General features: G+C 35.8%; 1 pseudogene; it reads right to left on the bottom strand.

Annotated features, from left to right (window-relative positions):
* Positions 1 to 6,173: 6,173 nt before the first annotated feature.
* The window catches only part of LOC105715793 (large ribosomal subunit protein uL30-like), a 57,225-nt pseudogene continuing 40,426 nt past the window's right edge, over positions 6,174 to 22,972 (bottom strand).

The following is a 22,972-nucleotide window of genomic DNA, read 5'->3' as shown; positions in this document are numbered from 1 at the left end:
GATCCAATCGGTTGAAGCTTTGAAGTCATGAGGAATTCTTACATTTTTAATCTGGAAAAGTTTCTCACAAAGGAAAGAATTTAATGTGGGTTTTGGAGTTCATATATGGTTGGACCAGAAGGAGTTTTCTAAAATGTTCATTATGTTCACTTGCCAAATTGCCAAATTATCTCCCTATTATTTTGAGTCGGATGGTAATCCCAAATGGGTTCAGTTTCTTCTTGGGCTTCTCCCAGTTAAAATTAGCATATCCAAACATCAAAATTATTTTTAAAATTTCATCAGAAGTTAGATTTTTGGTAATTTTGTCAGTGTTATGATAAGCTAGAGTCAGAAATGGGCCCCCGATGTCATTTGTGCAACCCCACTGTTTTGCTTATGAAGAAACTGAAACCCACGGGCATTTGAAGTCATAGTTAGTGATCTAATTGGATGAAACTTATGGTTCTCTTATTCTTAGACCAGGACTCTTTCCATCCTAGCACACATGCTCTCTAGCTCAAGCTAGACAAAGATAAAAAATTTCATGCTGAGCCTTCCAGTCTACATTTCTCTGGTTCAGGTTTGATCTGCTTTTGAGAAACTACGCTGTTTTGAGATTTTCATGGTCAAAGATAGAAACAGATTAACTTTGCCTTACAGTCATATGTAATATTTCTCTTAAAACTTGATCTTTACATCTATTTCCTCATTATATGCAAATAGAGTTGAGTCATAACTTTTATAAATTACTTGTTTGAAGATCCTTTGTCTCAAGACAATGGATTGGCATTCAGAGGACTCATGGTAATATGTTGTGTTGGTAAGCTCTTCCCTCATAGTACCATTTACTTACATGACCGAATCATAATGACTTTTCCAATATACCAAAAAATAGCTAATCATTTCATGTGATATGTCAGCATATGTTTGAGGGTGGGGACTAGGATATGACCATGACCTTAGAAATGTTCACAGGCTTATGTAATATACTTGGAAAAGATGTACTTTACTATCTCTATCCATTTTCATTCATACAGTGCTTAATTTTACTGGAGGCAAAAAAAAAAAAAAAAAGGACAATGTGAGAAGAAGAGTTATTTATAAATAAATAAAAGTACATTACTATTTATTTATTTATTTTTGAGATAGTGTGTTGCTCTGTTGTCTAGGTTGGAGTGCAGTAGCATGATCTTGGCTCACTGTAACTTCTGCCTCCTAGGTTCCAGTGATTGTCCTGCCTCAGCCTCCCAGGTAGCTGGAACTTTAGGCACCTGTCACCACACCCAGCTAATTTTGTATTTTTAGTAGAGACAGGGTTTCACCACGTTGGCCAGGCTGGATTGGAACTCCAGACCTCAGGTGATCTACCTGCCTCAGCCTCCCAAAATGCTGGGATTACAGATGTAAGCCTCCATGCCTGGCCACATTACTTTTTTAAAAAAGAAACTGGAAGGTTTTTAAGAATAAGATGGCATGAATATTCCTGCTCTGTGAAAGCAACAGAACTATTTTCTCTATGACTTCTTATTTAAATTTTACTAGAAGCTTCTGAGGTTAAGTCAAATTTTATAATTGATTATTTCTTGTCTTTAATTGAAGAAATATTTCTGAAATACTGAGTTCAAGGCCATAATTTGGAAGTGTGCAGATGTGGTCCACCCTTATTTAAAGTTGGTAAGAAAAACTTGAGTTAAAAAATAGAGATATCCCAAATGGCTACACTTCATTTCTCAGTATTACATAATAGACATATCCTCACCATGCTACAATTCTGTTGGCTATGGGTGATTAATTCATTAAAATAAACAAATATATATTGGGTCTTTGCCATGGCCCACACATGGTTCCCTCATATTTTAGTGGGAACAGATAGAAATAATAATGATATAAATGTATCATATGTCAGATGATGATACACGAGAAGAAGAAAAATTAAGCAGGAAAAAGAATATGGAGAGTAAGACATCACATGGGTGCTTTTTTATATAAAGCAGTGGGGAAATAACTGTCTAACAGGGTGACGTTTGAGCAGAGATTGGAAAAAATGAGTCATGTGTATGCCTGGAAGAAGAGCATTCCAGGAAAGGAAAAGGGAAGTGCAAAGCCCATAAGGTGAGAGTGTGCTTAGCATGATAGAAGAACATCAGAGGAGGCCAGGGTAGCTGAAGAAGAGTGATTGACAGGGCAAGTGGTAGGAATTGAGGTAGGAAAGATGATAGCAGTTACATCAAATTGGACTTTGGCTTTTACTTTAAGTGGAAAATGATTGGAGAATTTTGAGCAAAAGGTTGATAAATATTTGCTGCTGTGTGCAGGATGGACTGCACAGAGACAAAAAGTAAAAACAGGGAAACAAGAGTCTGCTGAAATGACCCACAGGAGAAATATGGCAGGTTAGACCCAGTGGTAGCTGATTAATCTGTGGTCTTTTTTTTTTCCTTTCTTTTTTTCAGCTTTTGAACATATTTAGTGGGCTTTTTTTAACCTCATAGATCCCACCGGCTCAAGCAGCCTTCTCTCTGCTGAATCTAGCTAGTATCAAAAGACCACATATCTCATAAATGTATAATTATTATTAATTAAATATAATAAAGATTTTTTAAATTAACAGTAAAAAAAAGACCTTCTGAAGCTTTCCACATTCCCTTTCTAGTCTCTGGCTAGGTTGTCACCACTACAGTGATGAGTGTTGTGGATCTACTGATTCTCAACTTTGTGTTCAACTGAATGAAGGCTTCCCTAGGGAGGTTGGTGAGGGAAGCTATTAAATTCTTTCTCTTCTCACTCTGGGACATACTTCCCCTTTAACTCTGCTTGGGCCTCACATTGTAAGGTGGAAGTCTAGATGGAAAAGTTTCTTCCAGAGTATGAAGGAAAGCGACTCATTCTGAGAGAGGTAGCTAAGGGTTCATGTGGGAGAATCCTTCCTAAGTGCTTTCTCCTCTCTTCCATCCTTTTAATTCACACTGAATTAAAAAGCGTTGGCTTCTTTTAACAGCCTTTGTGTCATATCATTGTAGTATTTAGCAGCAAGGCTTTGTCTGGATGTAATAGGTAAAAGAACTTTGGAGAAGTCTCTCTGGTTACCGAACTGATTGTTTTGCTAAATAAGTCAAGTAGCTACTTTTTCTTATTTGAGGCAAAAAACAAACAAACAACAACAAAAAAAAAACTTGGGAGTTAGGCCTTGGTGATTGAAAGCTACAAGGAAACATGATTTAAGATTAAAATACATCAGTTTGTCATTTGCTAATTATTATTCCTAGAACAGCCATGATAAATGCTGACTATTAGATCAGTGAAGAAAATATAAATTATTCAATAAATGGTATGTATTAGCTTCCTAGTGCTTCTAAAACAAATTAATTTTTAAAAAACACTTATGGCTTAACACAACATAAATTTATCCTCTTACAGTTCTACAGGTTAGAGATCCACAATTAGTCTCAGTAAGCTAAATTCAAGTGTTCATGGGGCAGCATCCATTTTGGAGGTGCTACGTTTCCATTTCTCTGCCTTTTACAGCTTTTAGAACTTGCTGGCATTCCTTGACTCATAGCTCCTTTTCCACCTTCAAAGCACATGACTCCATCTTCTGCTTGTGTTACAATACAACCTTCTCTGACTTTGTCCCTCTTGCCTCACTATTATAAAGACCCATGATTACATTGAGCAAAGCCAAATCATTCAGAATAATGTTCCATCTCAAGATCCTTAGCTTAATCATATCTGCAAAATTCCTTTTGCCATATAAGGCAATATAGTCACAAGTTCAGGAGATTAGGATCTAGACATCTTTGGGTGGGTTCTATTCATCATATCATGCAAGATAAATTGCCTAACTTTCTCTCTTTCTGACAATTGAAATTGATCCATCAATTGAAGTGTGAAGAATTGTCATCAATTCTTCAGATTGTCATTAATCTATCAATTTCAATTCTATTTCTCAAAGTAAATGTTTAAATATGCAAATACATATTGAAGCTAATTTACTTCCATGATTGGTTGCTAATGATTGCTAATGATTGGGATTAGGGTGAAAAGTTTATAGATCTGATAGCTATGATTCCCTAAATTTATATTACTATATACACTAAATAAAATGTGTATATATACATATATAGAGAGGGTGCAGTATCTATATATAGTAAAATATAGAGAGATATCTCTATATATACACACATACTATATATAAAGTGCTCTCTCTAGATATAGTGGGTATATCTATACACACACACACATACACAAATAATTGTATTTAAACCTTACACTGTATACCTCAGTGAATTACACAGAGATTAAAATTTGAGTGTTAATTATGAGAGCAGCATTTATAAATGTTTTCTTCCAGGAAGGGTCATGATAGTGTCAAAACATGACAGAAGAGTTCAGAACAATATACCAACTTACGATGGTTAATGTTATGTGTCAACTTGCCTGGGCCATGGTACCTAGATAGGTGGTCAAACATTGTATTGAATATTTTTATGAGGGTATTTTTGAATGAGATTAACATTTAAATTGGTAGAATTTGAATAAAGCAGATTGCCATCTATGATGTGAGTGGGTTTCATCCAGTCAACAAAAGACTGAATACAACAAAAGACTGACCTCCCCACTCCCCACTAGCAAAAGGCAATTCTACCAGTTGACATTCTTCACACTTGAACTGCAACATCAGCTCTTCATGATCTCTATCCTGCCAGTCCTCCCTACAGATTTTGGACTTGCCATTCTCCATAATCACGTAAGCTAATTCCTTAAAATAAATCTCTTTCTATATATACATCCTGTTGGTTCTGTTTCTCTGAAGAACCCAAAACTAACATACAACCTTAAAAGCCAAACAAGCTATATGTATAGAACAAAAAGACTAAATATCCTGAATATATAAAAAGGCTTTGCAAATTAATAGGGAAAAAATAACCCCAAATGCTACAGGAACATGAATAGAAAAATATTGGGGTGGGGAAGAAAAATACATCTAAAAAATGGATAACAGGTGCTCTAGTTTTCAAAGAACTATTGTTTAAAAATATGAAACAGAAAGATCTAAAAAAGTGAGAAGATCCAGTATTGTTTAATAGGGAAATCAGTTTCCTATTATAAATTTATATTTAATCTATTGGTTAGAATATAAATTGCTGTGCTGATTTCTAGGGACATACTAGAATTATAGTTATTCATATCAAGGGTCTAATAAAAGACATTAGATCCATCAATTTCAGTTCTGTGAATTTCTCAAAGTAAATTTTCAAATATCCAAATATATATTGAAGCTAATTTTCTGCCATAATTGGTTACTGATGATTGCTAATGATTCGGATTAGTGTGGGTCATCTATAGGTCTGTTAGCTGTGATTCTTTAAATCATGGGAATACAAGTGAAATAATAGACAACCATTAAAAATGTAAGAATATGTCACATATAGAGTATATTTTCTATTAAAAACAATAAATGATGAGTTATAGTATGTATTTTGATGCATTGTACATAAATTTATGTACATACATAGGAAAAATCAGCATATATGACAAAGTTTTAGGAATGATCATATCTTGGTGATATAATCTAAGGTGGTCTTAATTTTTTTTCATTTTCTACAACTATTTCTTTTTTCTATCCATTGATTTTTTTATTTGTGTATTTTAAATTTTCAAAAAATAGGTTCACCTGGAACAAGAATGTTTTAAAAGCTATTCTGCATGAGAAATGTAATGTTGTTGAGTTGATTTAATTTTAAGTTAATAGTTAATAAATAAAAAATAGGAAGTACAGGAGTAAGGTGGAAGTTACCTGCTTTAGGAGTAAAAGCAGCAAAGAGCACTGATGACAATCTCTTTGGCAAGATCTTCTTTATAGTTAGAGCTTTATCTTCCCTGGCATGTAAATACAATGTTGAAAATTTAAGTTCCATTTCAGTTTAAGTAGCTTAGCTAAGTTAGATCAACTTTTTTAAGGGATAACCTAATCAAATACTAAGATAGCGACAGACCAGGGGTGTTTTGCCATTGTCACAAACTGAAAATAAAGGACTCACAAATGTCATTCAAGAAATTAGTGAAAGTTAAAAAATACAACAATGAAACGTTTTAAAAATCACTAAAGGGGTACAACAGCAGATTTGGACAGGCAGGAAAAAGAATCAGTAAAATGAAGACAGGTCAATTGAGATTATCCATTCTTTTTTTTGAGAGCAGGTACTGTTTATTAACTGACCAGCTTAGAAAAATAATCATGGGAGACACCTTAGTTCATTCTTCTAATAAGCCTGTTGATCTGATCCTCCCTGTTGCCTGCATCTCCACCTTCTACAAAATGGGTGATCTTTTTCTTCATTCTGCCTGTGGAGAAGATAATTTAAAGGGCCACAGGAAGTTATTTGCTTCTTTGAAGCGTTTTCCAACAGTATAGATCTCATGAATCAGATCCTCCATGCAGATGATGGCATATTTTCCAAGAGATCGAGCAATCAGAGCGTTTACCTGTCAAAGCAATTCACTTCTTTTTGATTTTGCCATAACCACGTTTGTAGATTACTTCATTTACTGACTTATTTGGGTACCTCCATGCAATATATGGCTCTACAATCCTCAGCATGTTAATTGAAACCTTGTTGAGCTTCACAAAGGTTCCATTGAAGATTTGATGAAGGCAAAGAAGCTGCAACACCTTTCGGACCTTTGGGCTCACACCATTGATACCTCTGATCCTGATGACAAACGCCAGTTTGGGTTCTGCAGGTACATAGAAGTTGCCAGCTTCCCTTGCCATCCTCGCCATTCGAATATCAGTTCTGTACATCTGCCTATATTCCTTGTGATAATGCTTCACTTTTCCACAGATAAGCTTCCTCCTTGCCTTTTGAAGCATCTTTTGGGCAAACTTCTTTCTCAGGCGCTTGATCTTCAGCTCTGCGAAATTCCTTCGCTTTTTCTTAATGGTTTCCGGCACAGCAGGAACCTTCTTCTTCTTCTCTTGTACACCCTCCATGGTTCCAGCCAGAAAAACGAGATTATCCATTCTTAAAAACAGAAAAAAACAGAATGAAGAAAAATGAAGAGATAATTAGAGACCGTGAGACATCATCAAATGTAACAAGTACACATATACATTCTGTGGAATCCCAGAATAGAAGAGAAAGAAAAAGGGTAAAGAATGTTCAAAGAAACAATGAGAAAACATTTACCAAACTTTAAGAATAACATTAACCTACACATCCAAGAAGCTCAGGAAATGCCAAGTAGTATAACTCAATGGTAACTACACTTAGACACATGAAACTGTCAAAAGATAAAGACAAAGAGAGGATCTTGAAAATAGCACAAGAGTGTCTCTTTATGTACAAGTGTTTTTCAATAAGATTAACAGCTGATTTAATATCAGAAATCATGGAAACTAGAAGATAAATGACATTAAGACAGCTAAAAAGAAAAAGACTGTCAAATAATAATTTTTTATGTCAATATCACTCCTCTTTAAATATGAAGGTGAAATTAAGATGCTGTGCAGTAAACAAATCTGAGAGAAATTTGGTTCATAGCAGAGCTGCCATAAAGCCTTGTCTAAGACTTTAATCCTTAAGAATTAAATGAAAATACACTAGACAGTGACATGAAAAATTAAAGAGAACCATTAAAGGTAATTATGAAGATAAATATAAAGCATGAATAATAAATATATTTTTATTTGAATAGTTGTTTTTCTTCCAAAAACAATTATTTTAAAAAATGACAGCATAAAGTACTAGTTATAAAACTGAGTTGATATACATACTTTTATATCCACAAATATGTAATTTTGTGCATGACAATAACAGCACAAAGTGGGGAGGAAGGAATGAGGTTATATAAGAGTAAAGTTTTGGCACATTCATTTGCAAAATACTGCATTAGGTTGGTATTAATTCAAAGTAGGATGTCATAAATTATGTTGATTGCAACCCTCAGAGCAACCAACAAATAATTTTTGAAATAATATTGTCAAATAAAAAATAAAATGATACAGTAGCACATATTCATTTATTACAAAATAAAATAGTAATGAAGAAATTGAATAATAATATGTGACAAATAGAAAACAACAACCAATGGCAGATGTAAATCCTGTCTTATCCGTAACTACATTAAATGTAACTGTAGTAAATATTACAATTGAAGTAAACAGTATGATAAAAAGTAAAAACTATAAACAAACATGATTTACCTATATACCATCCATGACAGATACACTTTAGATTCAAAGGCAAAATAGTTTGCAAGTAAAAAGATGAAAAATATATACCAGGAAATAGTAATAAAGGTAAACTGGAGTGGGTATAATAATAGACAAATCAACTCAAAAACAAAACTTGTTACTAGAGATTAAAAAGCACTTTAAAAATATGAAATCTATCAAAACTTTAAGAAGATTTGAGTATATAAACGTATAAGCCTCTAACAAAAGAGCCCCAAAATATGTATACCAAACATAGGCAGAACTGCAGAACTGAAGGAAGCAATGAAGGAAGTCTAATAATATTAGAGACTTCAGTTACCCAATTGCAATAAATATTGAACAAAACAAAGATAATCAAGGAAATAGAAGACTTTAAGAAAACTATAAACCAATTAGACCTAACAAATATCTGTAGAATAGTTCACTCAACAACAGAATACACATGGTTCTCAAGCACACATGTAACATTCTCGAGGAGAGAATATATATTAGCCAATAAAATAAATCTCAATCATTTAAAGAATTGAAATCATACAGAGTATACTCTCCTACCACAATAGAATAAACTTAGAAGTGAATAACAAGGAAATTTTAAAAATTCAGAAAAATGTGGAAGTTAACACACTTCTAAATAAGCAAGGAGTCCAAAAAGAGATCACAATAAAATCAGAAAATTTGACATAATGAAAACAAAACACAAAATGCTAAAACTTTTTGAATCTAACAAAGACAGTCCTTGAGAAAATTATGAGAAAATATAGTAATAAAAATTAGAAAATTATAGTCATAAACACCATATTTAAAAAGATCTCAAATCAATAACTTGTTCTTTCATTTTATGAAACTAGAAAAAGAAGACTAATATTCAAAGCAAATAGAGATAGAAAGTAATAAATATTAGAGATGAAATAAATTTTCTCTAGTTTTTCAATTTCTGACATAACAAAATATTTTAAATCAATAAGCAAACTTGACAAAACTTTTAGCTAGAATAATGAAGGAAACGAGAAAATTAAGAATAAAAGAGGGGATGTTACTATTGACCTTAGAGAAAAAGAAAGGATTTTAAAGAATTATGTCTTTTTTTATGTCATCAATTAGATAACTTAGATGAAGTGGATAAATTCCTATATATACACAAACTACTAAAACTTATTTTTAACAGTTGAAATTCTGGATAGACATATAACAAGACATTGAATTACTAATTAAACAACGAAAGTTTCCCACAAGCAAAGGTCCAATACCAAATTCACTGATTAATTCTGCCATACATTTAAAGAAAAATTAGCACAAATCCTTCACAAATCTGCCAAAAATTAGACCAGAAGAAAACACTTTTCAATTCATATTATGAGGCCTGTTACTCTAATGGGAGACACCAAAGATTTCAAAAGAAAAAATGCAGATCAACATTTCTTATGAATATTGACACAAAAATCCTCAACAAAAATAACAAACTAAATCAAGAAACACAATAATATATACCATAACCATGTAGAATTCATCTCAGGAATCCAAGGTTGAGTCAACATATGAAAGTCAACAATATATCATTTTAATAAAGGACAAAATCTGCATTATTAATAAAGGACAAAGAGACACATCTCAAAAGGCACAAAAAATAATTTGATGAAATCTAACACATTTTCATGAGAAAAGCACTCAAAAAATTAGAAATAGAACATGCTAAAGTTTTATCTGAAAACACACAACTATTAGCCGGGGATGATGGTGTATGCCTGTAGTCCCAACTACTCAGGAGGTTGAGGCAGGAGAATTGCTTGAATCTGGGGAGGCTGAGGTTGCAGTGAGCCGAGATCACACCACTGCACTCCAGCCTGGGCAATAGAGCGAGACTCTGTCTCAAACAGACAACCCACAATGGAAAGAAAACACACAACTAACTTCATACTAAATGGCAAAATACCAAAACTTTGTTCCTGATCTCTCCAGGAATAAGGCATAAATGTCCTTCCTCAACACTTCTATTAACATTGTCACTGGAGGATCTAGTCAGGAAATTTGGCAAGAAAAAGATGTAAAAGATATCCATATTAGAAAGGAAAAAAGAAAATTGTCTCTATTTGCAAATGGCATAAACTTATATATAAAAAAATCCTGAGGAATCCACCAAAAAAATTTTAGTCACCAAGTTTAGTAAGTTAAAAAATACAAGATGCATATTCAAACTTCAATTGTAAAAAACAATGTTTTTACAAAAGAGAAAAAAAAAACAAAATTCAATTGTATTTGTAAACATTAGCAATTAATCTTTAAGATAATTTCATGTACAATAGAATTAGAACAAAGTAGGAATATACTTATCAAGAAAACTGCAAGTATTGCCCAAAGGAAGGAAATGAATATGTAAATAAGTGTTTTCATGAATTAGAAGACTTAATAGTATTAAAATAGCAATATGCTCAACATTGATCTACAAATTTAACGTAATCACTAATGAAATTCCAACTTCATTTTTGGATGAAACTCACGAGCTGATCCTAAAATTCATTTGGAAATGCAGTGGACCCAAAATAGTCAAAACAATCTTGAAAAAGAAAAAAAACAAGTCACTCTTCCCAATTTCAAAACTTATTACAAAGCTACAGTACTCAATAGAGCAGCAGTACTGGGATAAGGAGAGATGTATAGATCAATGGAATAAAATTGAGTCCCCAAAGGGGTGTGTGTGTGGGGTGTAGATAGATAAATCTTCACATACTCATTTTCTCACATACCACTTACATGTATGTGCTGGTAATGTGTATCACTGTCAATTTTTAAAATGTTATTTTATTATTTTTGAAACAATGATTTAGGCTATGATTGAGGAACAATGTCCACCTGCTAGAAGTATATTTAAATTTCAAGATTACTCATTTTGTATGAAAGGAAAGCAGCCCTGTGAGAGACTGTAAGTGCTTCTATGCAGTTGGCAAAAAATTAACCAAGGTCCTGATCCAAATAGAATTCTTGATGAAATTACATTTTTTCCTATCTTGATATCAATGGATACTTTTAAGTATTTTTGTTAACTTTTATAGAGTTACTTCCAAGATAATAATAGAAAATAAAATTAGTAGTATCCTAATAAATATATAAACAATAGAATTACATTTTGGTCAGAGGAAGCAATGAATAATGTCTTTCTAACAGCTGGACAATATGTATGAAATAATACAAAGCTTCTTCTTTACCAGCCAATGCGCTTAATGCTTAATTGAATTCCACATCATATGAGAGGCATCCTTTTCTCTAACCACTGATTTGGATTATATTATATCATTGTCCTACTTTAAAGATCGAGGCACCTTCCTTGAGCTCTAACAACTGAATGGTGAATAACAAGGTGAATAAATTATCAAGCCTCAGAAGCCCAGCTTCTGTAATAAAACCTTTTGTTACCTTTCTGAAGCGATCCTTGAGAAATACAGAATGGGAAGCAATACTTTCATTAACAGGAAATGAAGATTAGTCTCCCTTCTCTCTGATGAAAATTTATGAGAACAAATAGCAAAAAGATAGCATAATGTCAAAATGTTATAGTGAGGCTGGGTAAGAATATAACAGAAAAGTTTATTTCCTCACCACACCCTGCCCCCCAACCTTTTGTTTCTGGTAGCAATGAGTGAAACTTCTCCCTTTTATTAAACTCCACTGTCAAGTCAGAGGATAGTATATTTTGCAGATTTAAATTGCCATTTTTCTTAATTACCTGGTTCCGATAAGCAAATGCCAACTCCGCAAATTTGTTCTTTTAAAAGCCTGCAGGAGGTCCCTGCTTATATTAGTCTTCCATGGCTGTATAATAAAATACCACAAAATCAGTGGCTTTAAACAAAACACATTTATTTTCTCAAACTTTGTGGAACTCAGAAGTTTAGATGTGGCTTAACTCAGCTTTCTGCTTTTGGTCTCAAAAGGCTATAATCAATAAGTCAGGTGAGCTGTATTCTCATCTGAAGGCTTGACTGGGGAAACATCAGCTTCTAAGTTTTTCAGGTTGTTGGCAATTAATTGTGGTTGTATGACTGATGGGCTCAAGCTTCTTCTGGCTGTTTAGCTGTGGACTACACTCAGCTCCTAAAGGCCACATATAGTTCCTAGAGGGCCCCTGCAGTTCCTGGACACACAAGATTTTCCAACATGGCTTCCAACTTCGTGAAGCCCACAATGAGTTTCAGTCTGCTTAGATGGAATCTTATGCAACATGAGGTAAATGGGAGTAACAGCTCATCATCTTTGCTATGTAACATAAATCAATTAGGGGAGTGATACTCATCAACTTTGTCATATTCTATTGTTTCAGTTTAGAAAACAACTACAAGTCCTGACTACACTCAAGGGACAGGGATCACATAAGGGTGTGTACATTAAAAGAGAGGGTAATGGGAAGTAGTCCTAGTGGCTGTCCCCCACACTGCTCTTTCACTATCTTCAGACTCAACAACTTGTAGAAAACACTTTAAAGTTTAAAAACCATATCCTTGAAATAAGACAGACATTTTCTGGGACTTGTTTTCTGCTGCAATAACTAATGGGCATTGCTTCCTTCAAGAATATCACTGCAATAACAACCAGACAGTTGGGGCTGAAATGCTGAATCTCTACAAGCAAGATCATCATCAACACCCCATTGGTTATATCTATTACCCTCACATCAAAAGCCCCCGCAGTAGGAATACAAATGCAACCCTAGACTGAAGCCCATTTTAAAGAGATCCATCACAAGCTGAATTATAATCTCCCATGAAAGGGGGTTGTATGCATCCTTACACCTTTGTATTCTGAGGCATAACTTTATTTTGCTTCTAAAACTAGTAGGCTCAGCCTTTGGTTCCTTAAGGACCCAATTAATTGAAGGCCAAAGTATAGAATTTCCTCCTCCTTTCTTTTTCTCAACTGCAATTGTCTGAAGCTGAAAACTCGTGTATCTATGATATTCTAGAGATAAGTGGACCTGTGTTTGTCCCCTGTGCATATCTGTAAGGAGACAACAGTCCAGTAATCCCCTTAGCTGCTTGGCTCAGTTTAAAAAAAATAGGTACTTTGTTTTATTTTGAGAGAATAAATTATGCATCAAACTCAGGTCTCAGATTGATGACAGAATGATTAACAAGTAAGCATTATCCTGCTTTTGACCTAGCATTGAATCACTTCCGAAGACAACTCTCAATTCTGGAAAAAGTGATCAATTATTAGGAAAGAAAGCAATGATGGCAATTGTGGATTAAGGGAACAAGTCAGCTTGAGTTGCTAGGAAACAGGCAACATGATTCATAAGTATTTCCTTTTAGTTCTTAAAACTAACTTTCATGGTGACCTGTTTTAGACGTGCTCAAAGAATTAATTCCCACTACTATGTAAGCCCAGGAAGTTAGTTATCTTGGTTAACATAAAGCAGTTTTAAAGACTGTGTAAGCTACTTTGCTCATTGAGAAGATAAATAGGATGGTGGAATGAATCATGCTGTAAACATCTTACCACCCATTATCCCCTTTGAAGGCCTTCGGAGGTGAACTCATTCCAATAGGCATTTCCATAAAAGTCAAACTCATAAAAGCTAAGTGGGAAAAAATTCACTCCAGCAAAAAGAAACTATCTCCTGGTTTGGGTGGGAGGTAGAGTAGGGTAATAGAAGGCAAAGAAAATGACTTGAGTTAGGGGCCAGAGGGAGACATTTCCAATAATTTCCATGGATTGAATTTAAAAGGATGTCTATACAATAGTTCTCAATCCTGGCTGTACATTAGGGAGCTTTTAGGAATGCAGATATCAGGGCCTAGTCTAGACTAATTGTATGAGCATCTCTAGAGGTGAGGCTTGGCATGCGTTTAATTTGAAAGCATCCCAGGTGTTTGTAATGCGCAGCTATGGTTGAAAACCTTTGCCTAAAGCCAAAATATGATAACTTTCTATAAATGCAAATGCCCACCTCAGTGCTGACTTTTTTGACTACACTTGCAAATTGTGGTACACATCCACAACCATCATAAAGCCCTCTGGGACAGTGTTCTGAATTATTTAAGTGCTCAAGGTGATTATGATACAGCCCCTTTAGGTGATCCGTGGTCCATAGGCTTTTAGGAATGGAACCACTGCTTTAGGCTGGTGATTTTGCTTCTTCCTTCTCCTCATCCACTAATGATTGGGGGTTCAGGATGCACCATTGTGTGCTGGGAAAGTTACGCATTGTTTACTAGATTCACTAACATTTGTATTGCTTCTACTTTGGGCTTTTATAAACAGAGCTATATAATATTCAGTCCTTGTCCACATTTTGCCAAGAGTCACAAAAGCAGCACATTCATTAATAAGAGCTATTCCTCAAGGGATTCAAAAAAAGAAAGAAATCATGGGGAGCTTGTGAAGGCAGAGAAAGCTTCATGGAGTTTGTAGACATTAAGTGTAGCTAGGATGAGAACTACCAGCAAAGGAAGTGAGTATGGAGTGAGATGTTTCTAGAACTGACATAAACAGAGAAATAAAAGGCTAGGACATGTTTAAGAAACAGAAAACATGGTTTATGCTGAGGAATAGTATGAGATGATACTGAAAATGGAGACCAAGAGAGGATTAAATGCCAGCATTTAGGAATTTGTCTTAGAGGCAATAGATCATGGTGTTACATAACAAATTAATGAACACATTTTAATGTTCATTAAGTTAACAAAACCAACTCTAAACACAAAGAAGCACATTTTGTGATTACTTAATTTTGTGAATATTAGCCAATGGTTAAATGAATATTACCCCTAATAGACTGTGTAAGTAAACTTGACAGTTATTCAGTGTCTAGGGTTTGTTCATTTATAGCATTTTTTGTCACTCTCCTCTGTCATATTTTGGCAAAGCAAATATACACACACACATATATACATAAGACATACACATGCAAAAACACATAGTTACTCATTTTGAAATGGAAAAACAATTTTCTTTATGATACTTGTTGTCTAAAGGGATCATGCAAGGAGGATGCAATGAAGATATTCAAAACTCAACAGAGATATTGGAGGTTTTATGGAAGGATAAGTAGATTTTATATTGTTTATGCTATTAATTACCAGTGTGACCATGGAAAAAAATCACTTCCAACTCAGGGAGTAAATATCTCCAGTGATAGAGGGAAAACTAGAGCAAGCCAGTGAGTGAGATGGAGAATTAAGTCCTTAGTGTTTCCAGGACTATATAGCATACCATGTGTTTTTAATAAATTAGTAAATGTAGTTGGATATTTTTCAGTTAATAAACTTTATCTCAACAGTAAAATAATAAAATATCTACTTTAAGCAAAGTATTTCAGTACAAAATTTGGGATCATCTCACTGACACCATGATTATTCTTAGTTTGCCAAAAATTCAGCCTTTGCTCTCACTGTGGCCATATTTTCTCTAACAGTCTTGCAAAACGCTGAGAGGTGCAGGAAAAAAGGAGAAAGAAGAAATAAATACCAACTAGTCAGAACTGATCATAACACATTTTCCTAAAGCAAGTCAAACACTATGAAATTAAGACCAAACCATTTTCACAAGAGTAAGGGGTTTCTACGGATTTACTTGGAATTTAAGCAGCATTTACTGCTATCTTTTAAAAATTGTATGAAGCAATATTTAAAATGATTGCTTAGCACAGGGAAAATTTTCAGAGAAAGATATTTATTCCACATACTGACAGATATGTACATAAACATAACTAAGTACTGGTGAACCAGAAAGAGAGAACATTAATAGAAACCAAAAATAATTAATGTCTGTTTTTAAAGAAAGGCTTTAAGGCTCATTTATAAACAAAAACTATTTTTACATCCCTTTCCATGAACTTATTCAGTGGATTATAAATTGGTTGGCAGACCAGTACTATGGATGATTATGGGAGAAAAATGTTTTTAATGCAGTGGTTTGTAAGTAGTCAAATCAAACATTTTCCAGAGACTGAACTTTCTTTTGCCCTCATAAATCATTCTAAATGTGAGAAATACAATTGTTTCTAGATATTTAAAACCATTTAGGACATAAACTTCCTCAGCTCTGGATAATCTTAAGAGTAAAATTCAGAATGTATTTGCACTACATTCCTTGCAACTCACAACAGTGGCTTTTAAGATATACCTAGTAATTCTCTCATTCTCTTCCACATATTGTTTCCTAAACTTAAAAAATGAAAAGCCTGTCTTGGTTTTAAAACATTTAAAATATGTACAGAAGTAGAGAGACTATATAATAAACCACCAATACCCATTATCTCCTTTCAACAAGGATTAACACATGGCTAATCTGCTATAGGCACCCTGGGTTCTTAGACTCTCCCAGAACAGAAATCAGGAAAGATCACCAGACACAGCAGAAAAGAAGAAGAGAAAGATTTATTTAGCTTGTGCACAAAGGAAGTCAGCAACAGGAAAGGGAAAAAGGTGAACTCCTCCTTGAGGGCAGTGTGTGGGTTAGTTTTATAAAATGTCCCTGTAGGAAGGGATGATGTCAGGGCATGTATACCAGGGGTTTCTCTAGCATTTGTGCAATGGCTTTACGTGCTTCAACACACACTGAATGTAACGATAGAATTTTAAATTTCTATGCCTGGGCATGGTTTTTATCATTAAAATAAGGAAAAGGTCACTATGAGTTGAAACTTAAGGCCAGCTACACATACAGGGCCTCATGAAAGTCTCTAGCCCCCTAAACCAGATATATGTGGTTAATAGTTTCCTGGGGCTGGACACAGTAGCTGTCTATAATCCTAGTACTTTGGGAGGCTGAAGCTGGTGGATCACTTGAGGTCAGGAATTTGAAACCAGCCTGGCCAACATAGCAAAACTGGGCCTCTACTAAAAATATAAAAAAAAATTATGAGGTAGCTAGAATAAGCAAATTCATAGAAACAGAAAGTAGAATAGAGGTTACCAGGGGCTGGGGGTAGGGAGAATGGGCAGTTAGATTTCATGGGAACAGTTTCTGTTTGGGATAATGAAAATGTTCTGGAAATGGATTTTGGTGGTGGTTACACAACACTGTAAATGTGCTTAATGTCACCAAATTGTACACTGAAAAAATGGTTAGAAGGTAGATTATATGGTATGTATGTTTTATCACAATTACAAAATATAAACACTAAAAAAAAAAAAAAAAAAAATAGCCAGGCATGGTGGTGGGGCCTCTAATACCAGCTAGTTGAGAGGCTGAGGCAGATGACTTGCTTGAACTCAGAAGGCTGAGGTTGCAGTGAGCAGAGATCACACCATCGCACTCCAGCCTGGGTGACAGAGTGAGACTCCATCTCAAAAAAAACAAAAAAAAAAAAACCAAAAAACAGATCTTGTTGGGCATTTGATGCTGATTATCTGGAAATTAAATAAGCTACAGCTTGAGTAAGGGGCTTTTGTTCTTTTTCTCCAGACCACATTCAAACAGGAAACCAGCAACTTGCCTGTCTCATTCCCTCCTTGAAAGATTTTATGCTCCTTATTGTTAAGGTGTGAAGATCTTTTCTTTTGGAGCTACTTGCTGCCGAGCAAGGATATAGTCCCTGTATCTGTTCCTAGATGGAGTTGAGATTTGTGGCTTAGTGGAGTGGACATTATGGCTCTGGGATGGTAGTGTCTAGAACAGGCTGGGAGCCTTTTATGACCATTCACTTGGCATAAAACTGTTTTAGTCTAGAATACATGAATTGTACCAGAAAGTTAAGCAAGCATGGTTCAAATACTGAAAGAATAAAAGACAGCTAATACAGGCCCTAAGAAAAGAAGAAACCAAGTTATAAAGGGTAAGGCTGATTTGACAGCATTCCACACTGAGTCAGCTTTTGGGTTCCCTTTACCAAAAGAGCATAACTACATTGCCTGATTACACATTGCCTGAATTTTAACCTCTACTTGCCCTGTAGTATTTGTTTAGGTGCATCAGGCCATAAATGAAAGACAGTATAGTGAGAGCATGACTAGTACTTAAAGTGAAATGTAGGTGGAATCAGTATGTACCAGTTTACCAAAAAAAGCATCCTTTAGATACAGCATGGTATAAAATTTAGTCCACCCAGGTATTTGGGAGCAGAGTGTGTATGGGTTGAGGATTGCAGGATGAATGGGAACAGCTGAGTCATGTGCTGCCTTAAGGTCTTGAACAAAGTAGTATTCCCCGGGCAGGACTGGAGTAGTACAGGGGGATTGGCAGGGCTGAATTAGTACATGCTGTAGAAATTTTTCCAGGAGGGGCCATATTCTCTGTTGGGCTTCTGGCCTGCAAGGATGTTGGAGTTTGCATAGGTAGCATATGGCTGGCTTGAGTTTCACTTCAACAGGCTTTGCACTGATGGCTCTTCCTGGAGTACTGGTGTCCCATACAGACTGTCACTTTACTTAGTATTTTCTCTGGGACAGGGGATGGTTTCTGACTTTGGGAAGCCAAAAGGGCCAGTAAAAAATGGATTTCTTTCTCAGAGGATACTGAGACTCATATGTATTTCTGTTGGAGGGAGACTGAAGCTTCCTACTTGGATAAAAAAGTCATGACCCATTAAAGGAAGGGAACACTCAGAGACATATAGGAAGGAGATGAGTGATAGCCTTAGATCCAGTTTCACAAGTCAAAGGAAAGGCAAATTGCCTTACCTTTGGCTGGACATATATCCCTTCACCATACAATCAGCATTGGAGAGAAGTCAGATAGATTGAGTCAGGACAGAGTATGCAGTTCCACGATCAAATAAGAACTCAGTTTTCCTACCTACCAAATCGAGGGTGACCCAAGGTACTGCTGAGGTGATGGCAGTGGAATGTTTCGAGACTGGAACTGGCTGAACATTTGGTCCCCCTCAGTTGGAGGTGATAGCCTTCTCATCTGAGAGGCTAGCAACAAAAGGAGTGGGCTGGGGAGGCCCACTGTGCCCCAGCTTCCCAGGACAGAGTAGACAGGCCTTTTTTGTAGTGCCCTTCCTTCTTACAGTGAGCACACAGGTTGCATCCCAGCCCTGCTGATGCCATGTGCAGTTTAATGGCCTCTTTTCTAGGGTTTCTCAGTTACCTTGGGACACCTCAAGATGCACTTGTAACTATGGAAGCCAACATGTGTGCATTTTTTTCTTATTCTCTCGTTTTTCTCAGGCTTTTCTGCCTTGGTCACAGTTATTAAAGACCTTAAAGGCCTCTGCTACCAGTGCTGTCTGTGGGAGCTGGGGGCCAGTTTCCAGCTTTTGAAACTTTCTCAGAATGCCTGGCACTGTTTGAGTAATGAAATGCATGGCCAGACATGTACAACCCTCTGTACTCTCTGGGTCTATATTAGTACACTTTCTGAAAGCCTTGGAGAGCCTAAGGTACATAGCTGGTGATCTATTTTGGCTCTGTGTCCCCACCCACATGCCATCTGGAACTGTAATCCTTACATGTCTAGAGAGGGGCCTGGTAAGAGGTGATTGGATCATGGGGGTGGTTTTCCCCATGCTGTCCTCGTGATAGTGAGTGAGTTCTCATGAGAGCTGATGGTTTTAAAGTGTGGCAGTTCTCCCCTTGCCCCCTCTCTGTCTTGCCTACTGCCATGTAAGACGTGCCTGCTTCCCCTTCCACCATAATTGTAAATTTCCTGAGCTTCCCAGCCATGCAGAACTGTTCATCAATTGAACCTTTTTTCTTCATAAATTTCCCGGTCTCAGAAAGACCGGGAGTGTTTTAGCAGTGTTAAAATGGACCAGTACAGTTGGATTTTCATTCCTTTTCTGAGCAATTTCCTTAGCTTTATCTTAATTTACTGGCTTTGTCTAGCATTTCCTCATTCCCTCTGATATGCAGTTAAGAAAACTGTTCATCTTTAGCTGGTCCCTTCTATCTTCATAAACCCATTTGGGGTTTTGTTTAGGGACTACCTCACCAGATGCCTAGAAAATGACATGGCCAGGATTAGATCCAGCCATGCCATCTGCATATTCCCTAGCCTTTTCCAAGATCTAAGCTTTTTCATTAGAAGCTCAACAATGAGTTGGGCTACTATAATGCATTGCCAAGTTAAAAAATAAAGGTTAGACCCAACTTATCTATTTCTAAATTTATTTGGATTTTCTGAGAACTGGCCAAACCAATCCTTGCACTGACTTATGTCTGAAATTGAAAATGGTACAAGTACCCAAGCTGTCTCTCCAGATCCATTTATCACCTCCTGGTGGTCAGGGGCCAGGGAGAAGGAGCCCTAGGGTGGTGGGGAAGTGACGAAGGTGCTGACTTGGAGCCTGATTGAAGCCCTATTGAGGCTAACATCAGGGATTGTTGAGTAGTGGAACGAGAAGGTATTCCTGACACAGTCCAATGTGGATGAGGCTCAGCGTGGGAGGAAGGAACACCCACTGGAGCAGAAGGACCTGCTGCTCTTGCCTGCCCCTGGAGAGGCATTCAGAAGACAAGATCTAGAGGATCAAGATATGAGGCATATGTTGGCTCCTTTTTTAATTGTTGTTTAAGAGACACCACAGAGATTGAGCAAGAGCCCCAAAGTTTGGGATCCTGATATAAATACATAAAGACCTGCACATATGGAATTTCAATCCATTTATTAGAATTTCTACAATGTAAATCCAGTAATGACATGGTATTATAACTCAAGGGCCAAGTCACAGACCACTTCTCTTGGTCCCCCAGGAGATACTGAGGCCAGACAATATTACAGAGGAACACTAGCTGCTTCTCTTTTAGATTATCCAATTTAAACTGATACTATTATTAAGAATGCATGCTATGGGGGAATCTTTTAGGACACTTGGAGCATTTCCCATGGTGGCCCATAATCAAAGTCTGGCAAGGGATGAAGTTCTTGGCTCTGGCCATCATGAAAGTTATAATAATAATTGTGGTCCAACTCAGCTTGCATCCTCAAGTCCCTGGTGAGGGCTAAATATGCCAAGAAGGGCAGGGTGGGGGGTCTGAGGGGAAGGTCTTATACTCTTTAAATTTAAAGCGCCTTTCCCTTGGTTTTCAAAAGCTTTCCTTTACTTTTCACCAGCTGCAAGTAGAACTCACACTCTATACCCACATGTATTAACACTGTCTCTAATCTATAACAAGAAATTAGAAGACAGACTAGACAAATGAAAAGGGGGTAGAGGTGATCTGGCCTAGTGAGTAAGGCCTTCCAAGAACTATGGAGGTTGGTTCACACACAGTTCACACACATAACAAGGACTAGTAACTGCAACACTTAGGGCTAAGTCCCTAGCCCCCCAAAGTAGGAACTGTGGCTAATTGCTTCTTGGGCCTTTAATGCTGATTGGCTGGAGATTAAATAAATTACAACTTGAATAAGGTGCTTTTGTTCTTTTTCTCCAGACCACATCAAAACAGGAAACCCACCAGCTTACCTGTCTGAAATCTGTTTCATGTAAACTTTCTACTTCCCCTTTCTACTTCCCAACTGGATTATGAAGCAAATTCTGTATATCAGGTCATTTCCTCTACAAATGTTTCACTAGGAGACTCTAAAAGATATAGGACTTTGTTTTTCACTAGCAAAACCATAATATTGTCAAACCTAAATTAATTCTGTAATATCATCAACTACTGAATCAGTCACCACTGAAATTTACTTCTTTTATTTTTTATAGCAAATTTCATTAAATTACAATATAAAGAGGTACCACAAATTTAGCTTACCTGTATTGTACTGTCTTTTTAAAAGCTAAATTTTTAGTAAATTTTATTTTTGAACAAGTAGGTATACAAAATATTTGGAAAATAGCACAAAAGTACTCATATATACTATACCCAATTTTCCTTATTATTAATATATACATTACTATGGTTTACTTGTTATTAATGAACCAATATTGATATTTTATTATTAGCTAGAGCTTATAGTTATTTAGATATCCTTAAAGTTTTTCCTGATATCTTTTTCTGTCCCAGAATTTTATCGAGAATATCTCATTACATTTAGTTGTCGTGCCTCCTTAGGTTTCTCTGGGCTGTGACCATTTTACAGATTTGTCTTGTTATTGATGACCTTGTCAGTTTTTGAGGAATACCAGTCAGGTATTTTGTAGAATGTCCCTTTACTAGAATTGTCTAATATTTTCTTATTATTAGATTGAGTTGTGGATGTTTGGGAGAAAATTGCAGAGATGAGTGATGAAAGGTGTCATTTTTATCATGTCATATCAAAGGTACATATCTACACAGCTTATCACTATTAATGTTAACTTTGATCACCTTGCTGAGGTTGTATTTGCCGGCTTTCTCCATTATGATGTTATTTTTTCCCTCTTTTTCTATACTTTTCTTTTGGAAGGAAATCACCATGTGCAGCCTAGACTTAAGGAGTGGATAAATCATGCTTTACCTTCTTGAATGCAGAGAATCCATAAAGCTTATTTGGAATTCTCGGCATGGAAAATGTGTCATTTCTCTCCCACTTATGTATTCATTCTATTAATTCTATCAGCATGGACTTATATTTATTTTATACTTTGGGTTATAGTCCAGTATACTTTATGTGTTTTGTATTTGCCATCCAATATTACTTCATTTTGTTGCTCTAAGTGTTTCAGCTGTAGCCTTTGGGAGCTCTTTCTGTAGGCTTCTGTGTCCCTTGACACATACCTTCATAGCTGTGTTTTATTTTGTTTTTGAGTATTTCCTTACTTTCTGGTACAAAATGCTCTATCCTCATCTTGTGTATTTTCTGCCGTAGAAAATGAGCCATTCCTCCAAGTATTCCTGGTTCTTTTGTTGGAGAATGGCATTAAAAACTAAGCTACAAGATGTCATTTCTTTCATGACTTCTTAGCTG

The sequence above is a fragment of the Aotus nancymaae genome, unplaced genomic scaffold, assembly GCF_030222135.1.
Source record: "Aotus nancymaae isolate 86718 unplaced genomic scaffold, 86718_ANA_hifiasm-v0.15.2.pri h1tg000010l, whole genome shotgun sequence".
NCBI lineage: Eukaryota > Metazoa > Chordata > Mammalia > Primates > Aotidae > Aotus > Aotus nancymaae.
Note: the sequence above shows the minus strand (reverse complement) of the source record. Positions and strands in the feature narration are given on the sequence as shown.